The sequence below is a fragment of the Ranitomeya variabilis genome, chromosome 5 (genome assembly GCF_051348905.1).
Source record: "Ranitomeya variabilis isolate aRanVar5 chromosome 5, aRanVar5.hap1, whole genome shotgun sequence".
Lineage (NCBI taxonomy): Eukaryota > Metazoa > Chordata > Amphibia > Anura > Dendrobatidae > Ranitomeya > Ranitomeya variabilis.
In genome coordinates this window covers 627,710,356-627,724,033 of record NC_135236.1, presented here as the reverse complement: position 1 = coordinate 627,724,033, position 13,678 = coordinate 627,710,356, and the positions used below count along the sequence as shown (strand labels likewise).

General features: G+C 40.9%; 1 protein-coding gene across 11 annotated transcripts in view; it reads right to left on the bottom strand.

The window, feature by feature from the left end:
• LOC143776623 (protocadherin alpha-C2-like) overlaps positions 1-13,678 on the bottom strand; it is a 513,355-nt gene that overhangs the window by 199,291 nt on the left and 300,386 nt on the right. The window lies entirely within an intron of this gene.

Sequence of the window (13,678 nt, the reverse complement as noted above, 5' to 3'; positions counted from 1 at the left end):
AATTCAAAAACATATGGTATTTTTCCGCATAGGAATAAGAGGTATTTACAATCGCTTTATATATTTAGGACATGTAAAATTGTACCTATTTACTTAAGAATTAGAAATATTTTCTTGACTCAGGCTTTCTTGGGTATCCTCAGTTCTATCAAATAATAATATAAAAAATAAAGTTACGTTATCCTGTCCTTTTTGGGACGCTACTATTTTTCTATTGTTTCTCTCACAAACATGAAAATATGAGAAATCAATATTATATCTTCTATTTAGAAATCATCCAAAACTAAAGAAAACAGTGTAACTGTCAGATTCCATTGAGGTAAATAGGCTAATACATTCAAAATCATAAAATATGTTTCCAACCAGTATGAATAAATATTTTCAAAATACCAATATGTATGAATATTTGTTTTGGACTGGCCGTCGGTGGTATGGGTGAATTCCTTGGTGGGCCCACAGTTGTCACTCGATTCACTATGTACAAAAAGGCAGCATCTCATCACTCATCTAACAAACTAATCAGTTTATTATTATTTTTTAGTAGCATACAGTACAGACCAAAAGTTTGGACACACCTTCTCATTTAAAGATTTTTCTGTATTTTCATGACTATGAAAATTGTACATTCACACTGAAGGCATCAAAACTATGAATTAACACATGTGGAATTATATACTTAACAAAAAGGTGTGAAACAACTGAAAATATGTCTTATATTCTAGGTTCTTAAAAGTAGCCACCTTTTGCTTTGATGACTGCTTTGCACACTCTTGGCATTCTCTTGATGAGCTTCAAGAGATACTCACCTCGGGAATGGTCTTCCAACAATCTTGAAGGAGTTCCCAGAGATGCTTAGCTCTTGTTGGCCCTTTTGCCTTCACTCTGCGGTCCAGCTCACACCAAACCATCTCGATTGGGTTCAGGTCTGGTGACTGTGGAGGCCAGGTCATCTGGCGTAGCACTCCATCAGTCTCCTTCTTGGTCATATAGCCCTTACACAGCCTGGAGGTGTGTTTGAGGTCATTGCCCTGTTGAAAAATAAATGATGGTCCAACTAAACGCAAACCGGATGGAATAGCATGCCGCTGCAAGAAGCTGTGGTAGCCATGCTTGTTCAGTATGCCTTCACTTTTTAATAAATCCCCAACAGTGTCACCAGCAAAGCACCCCCGCACCATCACACCTCCTCCTCCATGCTTCACGGTGGGAACCAGGCATGTAGAGTCCATCCGTTCACCTTTTCTGCATCGCACAAAGACACGGTGGTTGTAACCAAAGATCTCAAATTTGGACTCATCAGACCAAAGCACAGATTTCCACTGGTCTAATGTCCATTCCTTGTGTTCTTTAGCCCAAACAAGTCTATTCTGCTTGTTGCCTGTCCTTAGCAGTGGTTTCCTAGCAGCTATTTTACCATGAAGGCCTGCTGCACAAAGTCTCCTCTTAACAGTTGTTGTAGAAATGTGTCTGCTGCTTGAACTCTCTGTGGCATTGACCTCGTCTCTAATCCTCAGAAGCAAAGGTGACTCTTGGTCTTCCTTTCTTGGGGCGGTCCACATGTGAGCCAGTTTCTTTGTAGCGCTTGATGGTTTTTGCCACTGCACTTGGGGACACTTTCAAAGTTTTCACAATTTTTTTGGACTAACTGACCTTTATTTCTTAAAGTAATGATGGCCACTAATTTTTCTTAGCTCATTTTTTCTTGCCATAATACAAATTATAACAGTCTATTCAGTAGGACTATCAGCTGTGTATCCACCAGACTTCTGCACAAAACAACTGATGGTCCCAACACCATTTATAAGGCAAGAAATCCCACTTATTAAACCTGACAGGGCACACCTGTGAGGTGAAAACCATTCCCGGTGACTACCTCTTGAAGCTCATCAAGAGAATGCAAAGAGTGTGCAAAACAGTTATAAAAGCAAAAGGTGACTACTTTGAAGAACCTAGAATATAAGACATAATTTCAGGTGTTTCACACTTTTTTGTGAAGTATATAATTCCACATGTGTTAATTCATAGTTTTGATGCCTTCAGTGTGAAAGTACAATTTTCATGAAAATGCTGATAGATTTTGTATACATACGTACACATATATATTTTTTAATTTTATCACCATATATGTGCATATACTGTATATTTGTATATACTCTATATATTTTCCCATCATTCTTATAGTATATCTTTATATTTTTCTGTTCTTACTGATGTGCCGCCTTGTCTGCACTTGCCATAATCCCTTGCATGCTCTTTTGATTCATGTCAGCCATCATTGTCACCTGTGTACTTGGCAGGTGCATACTACATGTTGTTAGTACCATATTTTTTACCCCTCTCCTTTTTTGTCTCAAAAAAAATTTGTATTTTATTACTTACGATTATTGGTCTGCACTATCATATATTTGACCATTTAGTTTGGGTGTTTCTCAATAGTAGTACTAATGTTTTCGAACAGTCTGCCATTTATTCCATAAGCAAGCACTTGAATATACTTATATTGTTGTGTCAAACATCTCATGGGATATACGTTATCTTTACTTATTTTTTCTTTGCTCAGTGTGTAATTTTTCTCAAAGGAGCAATCAAGTAGGAAAGGCAGTGCAAGAAAGGAATAGACCTGGAGTGACAGAGGCTGCAAATCTACAATAGCTTTTCAGCCTTATTTGCAAACACTGCTTTCTCAGTAATGAAGGAATGAACTATCCATGTAAAGGTATTGCTAGACTAGTCTTTGAAAGAGCTACATGTGCAAATAAATAGTTTGCTGTGTGAAATCCTACTGACAATCCCTTTAAATAGGACAAGTTACTTGCTCAAAAAAATTAGCTAAATGCCTTGAGTTCCCCTGATTTTGCTGCTTGTATTTCTATTTTGTGCTGCAATTACAGACATATTTTTTGCTTTTATAGTGCATTATGTGAAATCTCTGCTTGTAGTGCAACTGGGTATTTTCTTCACAGCGTTCTCTGGGGGTGTTTACTTTCTCCCCTCACAGATGCCAGTTATAGCTGATTAGTTGTCACTTGCAGCATCTGGGAAGGAGGTGTGAAAATGCACAGCCCCAGACTGAGAAGACTGAAGAAATGCCCCATTGAACTACAACCAGAGATTTCACATTTTGCAATCGAAGAGCTCTCTCTGCACAAAGTAGTTGCCAGCTATATTACATAGGCACCATCTGTCTTTAACAGCCAATGTCGGAGCTGGGCACTGATCACTGTTGTTAACCATTTAAATGCTGCTGTCAATCTCTACAATGGTGATTAGATGGAATGTGCCCATGCGTTTGTGGCTCCCATGGAAGGTGAGGGTCCATAATTAGATGTGAAAATACTTTATCATCTCTACACTATCATTTTAAAGAAATCTGTAGCAGGGTAATAACATAGAAAAGCTGCTTCAACATAGATGAGCCTTCTAGATCCATACGTTCCAAATAATAGATCTTAGGGAACACAATAAAGACTATGAGATTAGACAATTAATATAAAGTTATGAATGTATACATGTAATTCATTCTATTTTTTTCCTTTCTTAGACACTGTAGAATTGCTGAATATTTAAATAAACTGAGAATAGTTACCACAATAAGCAATGTTAGAAGTAAATGATTTTTTGCAACATCATTAACCAATGGCACAATTACAGCATTTTTTTAAAATTTTGGTAGCGACAAAAAAAACCACAATTTTTGACTTTTTAATTTTTTTCTGTTTACAATGTTTACAAATCAGGTTATTATTGTTATATTTTGATAGATCATCCTGTTTTGGATGACCACCACATATGTATTTTTTTTACATTTTCTTATTATGTTTATTTTTAATTGGAGAAAAGGAGGTGATTCAAACTTTTTTTTTACATTTGTTTTATTTTCTACTGTAATTATTAGTCCCCTTAGGGGATTTGGACCTGCGATCGTCTGATCACCTGTACGATATACAACAATAGCTCAGTATTGCTATTATAAAAATCACAATCTCCTTTGATGCATGGCCACTGGCTGGGTTTCAAAGGAGCTCCATAATGACAGACACAGAAGTTTTTCATCAGACTCCTTGCTGTCATAGCAACCCATCGGCACCCGACGATCAAGTCATGGAAGCGCTGAAATGTGCCACCAAGGTGATACACTGTTAATGCTGCATTTAACAGGTTACCAGTCATGGGCAGAATTCAGCTCCACCCGTGGCTGTTTTACACTTTGCGGGTTTTACCGCAGATCCGCGGAGATTTTGATGCTGCGGGTTCGCAGCAGTTTCCATAGCGTTTCCATTTACATGTAAACCCTATGGAAACCGCAATCCGCTGTGCACATGCTGCGGGAAAAACCGCGCAGAAACGCAGCGGTTTACATTCCGCAGCATGTCACTTCTTTGTGCAGAATCGCTGCGATTCTGCACACATAGGGAAGCATTGATCCGCTAACTTCCCGCATGGGGCTGTGCCCATGATGCGGGAAGTAAGCGGATAATGTGCAGATGGTACCCGGGGTGGAGGAGAGGAGATTCTCCTCCAGGCCCTGGGAACCATATTAGTGTAAAAAAAAAGAATTAAAATAAAAAATAATGATATACTCACCTCTCAGCACTGCACACGGCTGTCCAGTCTCAGGGTTGTTGTGCGAGCAGGACCTGCGGTGACGTCGCGGTCTCATGACCGTGATGACGCCGCGGTCACATGACCGTGACGTCATGAAGGTCCTTCTCACACAGCATCTTTGGAACCGGACCGCCGCATGCAGCGCCGAGGAGATCGCAACGTCAGAGGGTGAGTATAACCATTTTTTATTATTTTTAACCTTACTATTGATGCTGCATATTGCTGCATATGCAGCATCAATAATATAGGAGTAAACCCGCAGTGGAAACCGCAAAACTAACCGCGATAAATCTGCAGGGATAACCGCAGCGGTTTTGCCCTGCAGATTTATTAAATCCACTGCGGGAGAACCCGCAGAGGACCCCGCAAAGTGTGCACATAGCCTTACAGTTTATTTCAGTAGCAGCCCTTCTCTCTTACCTGACATCTAGAGGGATGCCTTCTATTCTCCTAAGAGACAGCACTTTGGGTGCTAAGAAAAATTTTACCTAAATTGTGGTCAATGAGGATTAAGAGAAGGCAGAATTACTGAACAAGTTCTTTAGTTCTGTATATCCCAAAGACAAGAGTCCAGTGGATATATTCGATCACAATGCTCTTAATTAGTGATGAGCGAGTATACTCGTTACTCGGGTTTCCCAGGGCATGCTCGAGTGGTCTCCGAGTATTTTGTAGTGCTCGGAGATGTAGTTTTTATCCCCGCAGCTGCATGATTTGCAGCTTCTAGACAGGCTTAATACATGAGGGGATTCCCTAACAAAAAGGTAATCCCCACATGTATTCAGGCTATCCAGCAGCCGCAAATCATGCAGTTGAGGCAACGAAAACTAATGTCCGAGCACTACAAAATACTCGGAGACCACCCGAGCGTGCTCTGGGAAACCCGAGTAACGAGTATACTTGTTCATCACTAGTGTTGAGCGATACCTTCCGATACTTGAAAGTATCAGTATCGGATAGTATCGGCCGATACCCGAAAAATATCGGATATCGCCGATACCGATACCCGATACCAATACAAGTCAATGGGACTCAAGTATCGGAAGGTATCCTGGATGGTTCCCAGGGTCTGAAGGAGAGGAAACTCTCCTTCAGGCCCTGGGATCCATATTCATGTAAAAAATAAAGAATTAAAATAAAAAATATGGATATACTCACCCGTCCGGGGGCCCCTGGACCTTACCTATTGTAACCGGCAGCCTCTGTTCCTAAGAATGAGCAGTTTAAGACCTTCGATGACGTCGCGGCTTGTGATTGGTCGCGTGCCGCTCATGTGACCGCTCACGCGACCAAGCACAGGCCGCGACGTCATCGCAGGCCCTAAACTCCTCAATGAGGAGTTTAGGACCTGCAATGACGTCGCGGCCTGTGATTGGTCGCGTGAGCGGTCACATGAGTGAGTTTAGGACCTGCGATGACGTCGCGGCCTGTGATTGGTCGCGTGAGCGGTCACATGAGCGGCACGCAACCAATCAGAAGCTGCGACGTCATCGAAGGCCCTTCACGCGCTCATTCTTAGGAACGGAGGCTGCCGGTTACAGCGGTAAGGTCCAGGGGCCGCTGGAGAGGTGAGTATATCCATATTTTTTATTTTAATTCTTTATTTTTTACATGAATATGGATCCGATTCCGATTTCCAATATCACAAAAGTATCGGAACTCGGTATCGGAATTCCGATACCGCAAGTATCGGACGATACCCGATACTTGCGGTATCGGAATGCTCAACACTATTCATCACTACTCTTAATATGACATCTAATATACTCAGTGGCTAAACATAGGTATGGTCCACGCAAGGGTAACTAAAATCAATGTGAACATGGCCCTCAGACCAAATGAGCTCTATCCAAGAGTTCTTAAACAACAAGTTATTCCTGGGCCCTTGAATATCACTTGTAGAGACTCTTTTTTGTACCAAAAAACTGGCACAAACCTAACGTGGTGTCCATTTTCAAAAAAGGGCTTAAGGTCTTTCTTGAATAATTAATGACCAGTAATGTTAACTTGCTCAAGAGGCTTGCAAGGGACTATATACAGGGCTATGTGATAGAAAATAACATTATAATTGATAGTCAGCTCGGATTTACTAAGGACACAAGTTATCAAACTAACCTGATACGTTTTAATGAAGAGGTGAGTAGAAACTTGGACAGAGGTGTAGCTGTACATATAGTGTGACGTTACTTTACTCTGCAAGGGTGTTTGACACTGTCCCACACAGATATCTAATGGGCAAATTAAGGTCTATAAGCATAAAAACTAAGGTTTGTACTTGGATTGAAAACAGGCTTGAAGAACACCCACAGGCTGATAATCTGATTCACCCCAGGGTCTGCAGTTATTCAACTTATTTTTTAATGATATACAATATTAGATTAATAGTGTGGTTTCTATTTTTGCCGGATGACACCAAACTATTCAGTATAATGTAGTCTTTGTAAATTACAAGCTGATTTGCACAAACAGAGGGTTTGGGCATCCACTTGGCGGATAGGGTTCAATGTGGAGAGAAGTAAAGTTATGCACCTGGGCTTGGATAATATGGGGGCACTATTTGCTCCAAAGGAAGTAAGAGTAGGAGAGTCACTTGTAACGAGGGATCGGAATGTATTTGCAGATCACAGACTTACAGGAAAGCAGTCATGTGCAAAACAATGCCATTAACCTGCAGATATGGGATTATTCTGCAGATTAATAATGTTCTAAAGCTGCCTGGAGCCACCATGGAAAGCCTGGCTACCTGGAGGAAATTAACTTTAGTCCTCCCAGCAGCCACCGCCTTCTAGTCATAGAGGTGTGGCCGACGTGGCTTCAGTTACCCTCTCAGTGCATAGTAAGCAGTGGCTGAAACCACGCCCCAGCACTGACAGCTGGCTCTACAGTGTATTAATGATACCAAAGAAAGGATATTTTTTTGGAACGCTAAAAGAGTCATTGCATCTTCTCTTTCCAAGCACCAAACCTGTGGCTGCATCACAAAGTATTAACTTCAAATTACTGACCCTAGTAGATAGTGTTCCCTTGATTTCTGAATACAATTTTCCTGAAGGTAAGAAAAGCACAAACTACCACACTACATGCAATTATTGTAATTACCATATTGTATAACTTGGTAAATTTCATTAACTTTGATACTGTTTGGAGGTATCTACAATATGGCTCTATTAAAGCATTCGAACAGCTACTGTTTGGTTATAAATACAATTGTGTAGAACAGGTTTCACTGCAAATTTTGTTACTTTGCAAGGTATGAATGGGGCACTGGTAGCAAATATAGAGTGGGTGAAATAAGTATTGAACTAGTCACCAATTTTCTAAGTAAATATATTTCTAATGGTGCTATTTACATGAAATTTTCACTAGATGTCAGCAACAACCCATCAATCCACACAGACAAAGAGAGATATCTATATAGTTACAAAGTTTTCAAAAAGACCTAAGTCCATCAAATTCAACCTTTCTCTACCAATTGTACATTTTGTCACTAAATTATCTATAACTCACAATGTTATGTGTATTGAGGAAATCATCCAGCCTTTTTATAAAAGCCGCTATAGTGGTGCCATTGCTACCTCTTATGGTAGGGCATTGCATATTCTGACTGCTCTAAATGTAAAGAACCCTTTCCTATTTAGCTGTCAGAATCACCTTGGAAAGAATAAGTTATGCGACAGTCCTTTCTATTGACCACACATATTAAACATGTAAATGAGATCTCTGCTGAGGCGTCTTGTTTCGAAGCAAAACAAGCCCAACCTTGCCAATGTCTCATTATATGAGGGGCCTTCTATCCCTTGTAATAATCTAATTGTTCTCCTTTGAACTGACTCTTAACTTCTGAATATCCTTTTCAAAATGTGGAGCCCAAAACTGGTGTTGTCAGCAAAGACTGACACTATACTCTCAATCCCATCCACAAGGTCATTAATAAAGAGGTTAAAAAGAATCTGTCCTAGCACAGATCACTGCGGTTCCCATTGCTGACTATATCCCATTTAGAGAACGTACCATTTATGTGTTTCTAGTCATCTAGCCAGTTCCTTACCCATCTGCATATAGTTTCCCATAGGCCTGCTTTTTTAGCATCAGTATAAGGCTGTTATGTGGTACAGTATCAAATACCTTTGCAAAGTCCAGATAAATCCATCAGCCACATTACCAACATACAGATTAGCAATCACCTCCTCATAGAAACCCAGCATATTAGTTAGACATGACTTATTCTTCATGAATCCATGCTAGTTGTCAGTTATTATATTATTATCTGCAATATAACTCTGCAGGTCATCTCATACGTCCTCAAAAATTGTGTGCACTACTGATGTCAGACTTACCGGATGGTAGTTACCTGGATCTACATTCTTACCTTTCTTAGATATTGGTATCACATTAGCCATCCTCCAATCCTGTAGCACCACCCTTATTACAAGAGAGTCTAAGAATTACTGAGCTCAATTCCCTCAGTATCCTGGCAGGGGGGGTTGCCAATGCTTAATTTGCTCAGACGTAGGCATAATTCTTGTGATAACTAGTTATATCAGGTGATGAACTTTGATTTTTGCCTTGTTGAATGATTCCTGGAACAGTCGGTTCATTGGTGAACACAAATGAAAAGTGTTTTAAATTGCAGCCTTTATTTTGTCCTCTTTAATGATCTTGTTATTATCATCTTTTAAGGAGCCTATATCATTTTTTTTCCTTTTGGTATTGATGTATTTATAACATTTTGAGGGATTTATTTTAATGTCACTGGTATTGGGGGTCGAGTTCCTGCCTCTGCACAGGGGGAATCTTGAACCATCTCCGCTGCGGTCTCTCATTCTCCTCCAGCTGCAGTGGAGCCTGCTCAGCGGAGACATCGGTCCCAGCGTCTGGCTCAAGCTGATACAGTGCGACTGGTTACAGCTGCTGCCCCAGGTTCTGCCTTTGTAGCCAGCACTGATCAGCAGTGAGCAGGTCTTTCTGGGACTAAGTCCTGCTTTTCCCATACTGAGCATGCCCATGGGACGACCTCCCATTGGAGGTCGGTAGTCACATGCTTGGGTCCTGTGGTGGCTCCAATTGGACCATCTGGAAGGTCCCGTAGCACTGCTACTATAAAAGGTTCGCATGGAGGCTCGGCCATGTGCTAGTGTATACTTGAAAATGTGTGTGCGCAGATGTGTGGCTGTCGCTCCTTAATCATCCCCTTCCTAGTGTTGTTGACTTCTCGGGAATTGTGGATGCTATCTAGCACCCACAGTGCTACCTGCACACCTAGCACATGATACAGCGTCTGATTGCAGTGACCACCAGTGCAGCTCCGTGCGCTAATAGAGCGCTTTCCTGGCCCAAGTCTGGGTGGTTAGTGGTGTCCACCAGAGCGGCACTGCATGCACTCTTGTGCATTAAATTATTATTTCTGTTAAACTCTGACACCCCAGTAGCGGTGTCGAGTGCAAGAGGTCTAGAGGAACTCTTTCCCTGAGTCTTTGGACAGAGTTCTGTGACTCCTTGTTTGCGCTCTTTGTGTGGTACCGCGGCCCTGTGACGTAACAAGATTTGCTTCCTTCATACCAGGTGAAGCTAACCCATGTGTGTATCCACATTGTTCTGCCATATAGTCTGTCATTACTCAGCAGCAGGTTCCATCTCTGCACGGTGGACCCCAGGCTGCGAACGCACCTTATACCATCTTTCTAATTATCTGGTTGGCTGGTTATTTGTTTCTCTGTGGATAACTTTGCTAGCGTGATTTCTTTTATACATTTCTTATTTAGATCTTTATACTCCTGAAATGCTATTTCCGTATCCTCAACCTTCAAGATTTTGAATGCTCTTTGTTTTTGTCTTATTAAACTTTACACTATCTTATTTATTCATAATCTTTTTACTCATTTATTTTATTCCTTGACATTTTATTGCCAGAGGGTATACATTTTTCTACAGAATTCTAGTACTATATCTTTAAACATGCCCCAGTCTACATGATTAAGCTCTTCCCTTAATTTGTTGAAATCAGCTTTCCTAAAGTTCCAGGTTTTTGCATTTCCCCTTTTGAATGTTTGTTTGAAAATTACTTTGAAACTTACCATATTATGGTCACTACTTCCCAAATACTCCCTGCAGATCTGAATTTGTGTCTGGTTTATTTGACGTAAGTTTACCTCCCCTGGTTTGTTCATCTACCAGCTGAGAGAGATAATTGTTCTGAGTTGCGGATAAATTCATTTATGTGTAATAATGAGAATTGACATGGAAAATAGTATTGAACATGCTTACTTTACACAACAGCCTTTGTTGGTGATGACAGCTTTAAGATGCCTCCTGTATAGAGAAATTAGTCGCATGCATTGCTCAGGTGTGACTTTTGCCTATTGAGAATTTCATGCCAGTAGTATCTTTAGAAATATATTTACTTTAAAAAATTGGTGACGTGTTCACTACTTATTTCACCAGGTGTAGATGCACGGAGACTTTAAAGCTTCACATGGCTAAACATTCCAGTGCTTAAGTTCCCACACGGTAATGGCATGCATGAGCTAGTCTATGGACATTTGTAGCCTAAAAAATCCTGAGCACATGTGCCAGGATATAATTTGTTTTTCCATCAGAGAATACAGTACCCATGAATGAAACAGATCATAACAAGGCCTATTATGTAATAAAATTAATTCAGCAAATATATTAATTGATCATATATTAGAATATGTAAGAACAATCATAAATACATGTAATTGATTAACAAATATTAATTGAAAACTAGAGATGAGCGATCCTTTCAAGGTTTGGTTCGGATTCGGCGATTGGACAGATGTTCATTGAAAGTATCCAAACCTCAATGATTTCAATGGGGGGCAAAACCAAATGTACAGCACCTTCAGGAGGGGCAAAAACCTTCCGAAAAAGTTCAAATTGGCAACAGACACTCGTAAAAGTGGCATCAATTGACTCACAGTAGAAATTAGATAATGGCACAGCAGTAGTCAGCCATGGGCCATTGTTGAGGTATCAGGGTCTGGGCCAGCATTTACAGCTTTGAATTGAAGTTTCAATTATGACAAGGTGGGTGAGGGACCGGTGTAAGCCTGCTGTCGGGGATCCCTGATACTTCATGCAACAGTTTAATCATGATTTTTGATCAGCCACACTCAGGTGGCACAAATATCAGCTTGGTATACAGCAAATGTTATACAAATTTAAGGATCATCATAACACAGGTAATTGAATGAAGTAATTGCAGGCCAGTCCCACTGCTACAGGCAACATACGTGAAAGAGACCCAACTTAGAGTACAAACACACACCACTAAAGTGTCATCAATTTCCCAGAGTAGAAATATTATAATTGCACAGTTTATTTTAAAAACTTCAGTTACTGTATGGTCTACTCGACTCCCTTTTTTTTGGCAGCTGCGCAGTGGTGTTATTATTATTATTTCTTTTCATAGCGCCATATATGTGAAAAGGGTATACATAATAAAAACAAGCACAATAATCTTAAACAACACAAGTTATTGACTGCTACTGGAGGTGAGAGAGGGATCACAGTCTACAAAGGATGGGTGAGGATATAATAGGTGAGGGTAAAGCTGCTTGTGCAGCAATATGGTGGAGAAATGGTTAGTATAAGTTGTAGGCTTGTCAGAAGAGGTATTTCTTTAGGTCCCTTATGAAGGTTTCCATGGTAGTTGAGAGTATGATATGTTGGGGTACACAGTTCCAGAGTAGAGGGGATCTACGGGAGAAATCTAGTATGCGATTGTGGGAAGAGGAGACAAAAGGGGTGTGCAGAAGGAAATCTTGTGATGATCAGAGGTTACGTGCAGGTAAATACCAGTAAGTGCTCCATGAGCTGTCCAAGGCCGAAAGCATAGATGGAGAAGAGGAGGGGTCCTAAAACTGAACCTTGGGAAACACTGACAGATAGGGGACGAGATGAGGAGGTGGTGTGTGAGTGGTAGACACTGAATGTCCTGTCTGTTAGGTATGAGAAGATCCAAGATAGTGCCAAATCTGTGATGCCAACAGATGACAGAGTCTGTAGTAAGAGGGAATGGTCCATTGTGTCGAAGGCAGATGACAGGTCCAGTAGGAAAAGGACAAACTAGGGTCACTTGGATTTGGCAGTTAGTAGGTCATTGTTGACTTTAGTCAGGGCAGATTCAGTGGAATGGTGCTGTCAGAAGACAAATTGTAATGGTCAAAGAGGGAGCAGGAGGAGAGGTTTGAGGACAGTTCAAAATGGGCATACTATTCTACTGGTTTTGAGGCATAGGGGAGAAGTGAGATGGGGCAATAGCTATACACAAAGGATAGGTTAAGTTAGGACTTTTTGAGGATGGTGTGAATGAGGTATGTTTGAAGCATGAGGGGAAGACAACAGTTGTTAGTGACAGGTTGAAGCAGTGGGATAGTTTTGGGATGAAGACTGTTAGGTTTGGAGAGTGAAAAGGAAAGTTTGTCTTCCATGATGGTGGATAAGTTGGTTTTGGAGGAGGAAAGTTGAGTAGTTATGAGGAGGGGCTTTGTGGACTTCAGGCAAAAGCTTTTTCTTATGTTGTCAATCTTCTGCTTAAAGAATGAGGTAAAGTCTTCAGCTGAAATGAGTGGCTAGGGAGGTGGGGGAAAATGAGAGAATTGAAAGTACTGAATAGCTGTTAAGTGTTGTGAGACATGGATTATAAGAGAGATGAGAAGTAGGTTTGTTTTGCTGTAGTGAGTAATTGCGCACCATTTTGACAACTTCTGTTACTGGACGGGGTACTTGACTCCCTTTCTATGGCAGCTGCACCGCACAGGGGCATGCCTTGTAGATGAGGACCAGAATGTGATCCAGTGGATGGCAAGCCCTGCCTCAAATGACCTCTCCTCTTCTTCCTTCACCTTATCATCACATGCAGTATAGTCCTCATAAGTGACACCCCAAATATCATTGTTTTCCCCCACTTCACAATTCTCCAACCACCCAACTGACTGTGAGGAACCACAGATAAGCAAATCTTCAGAGCTGTTTGCACATTCTATGCCATGGGCATTAGTGGTCTGCTCCAAAGATTCACAGATTGAAGAGGAGGGAAGCATCTGCACCG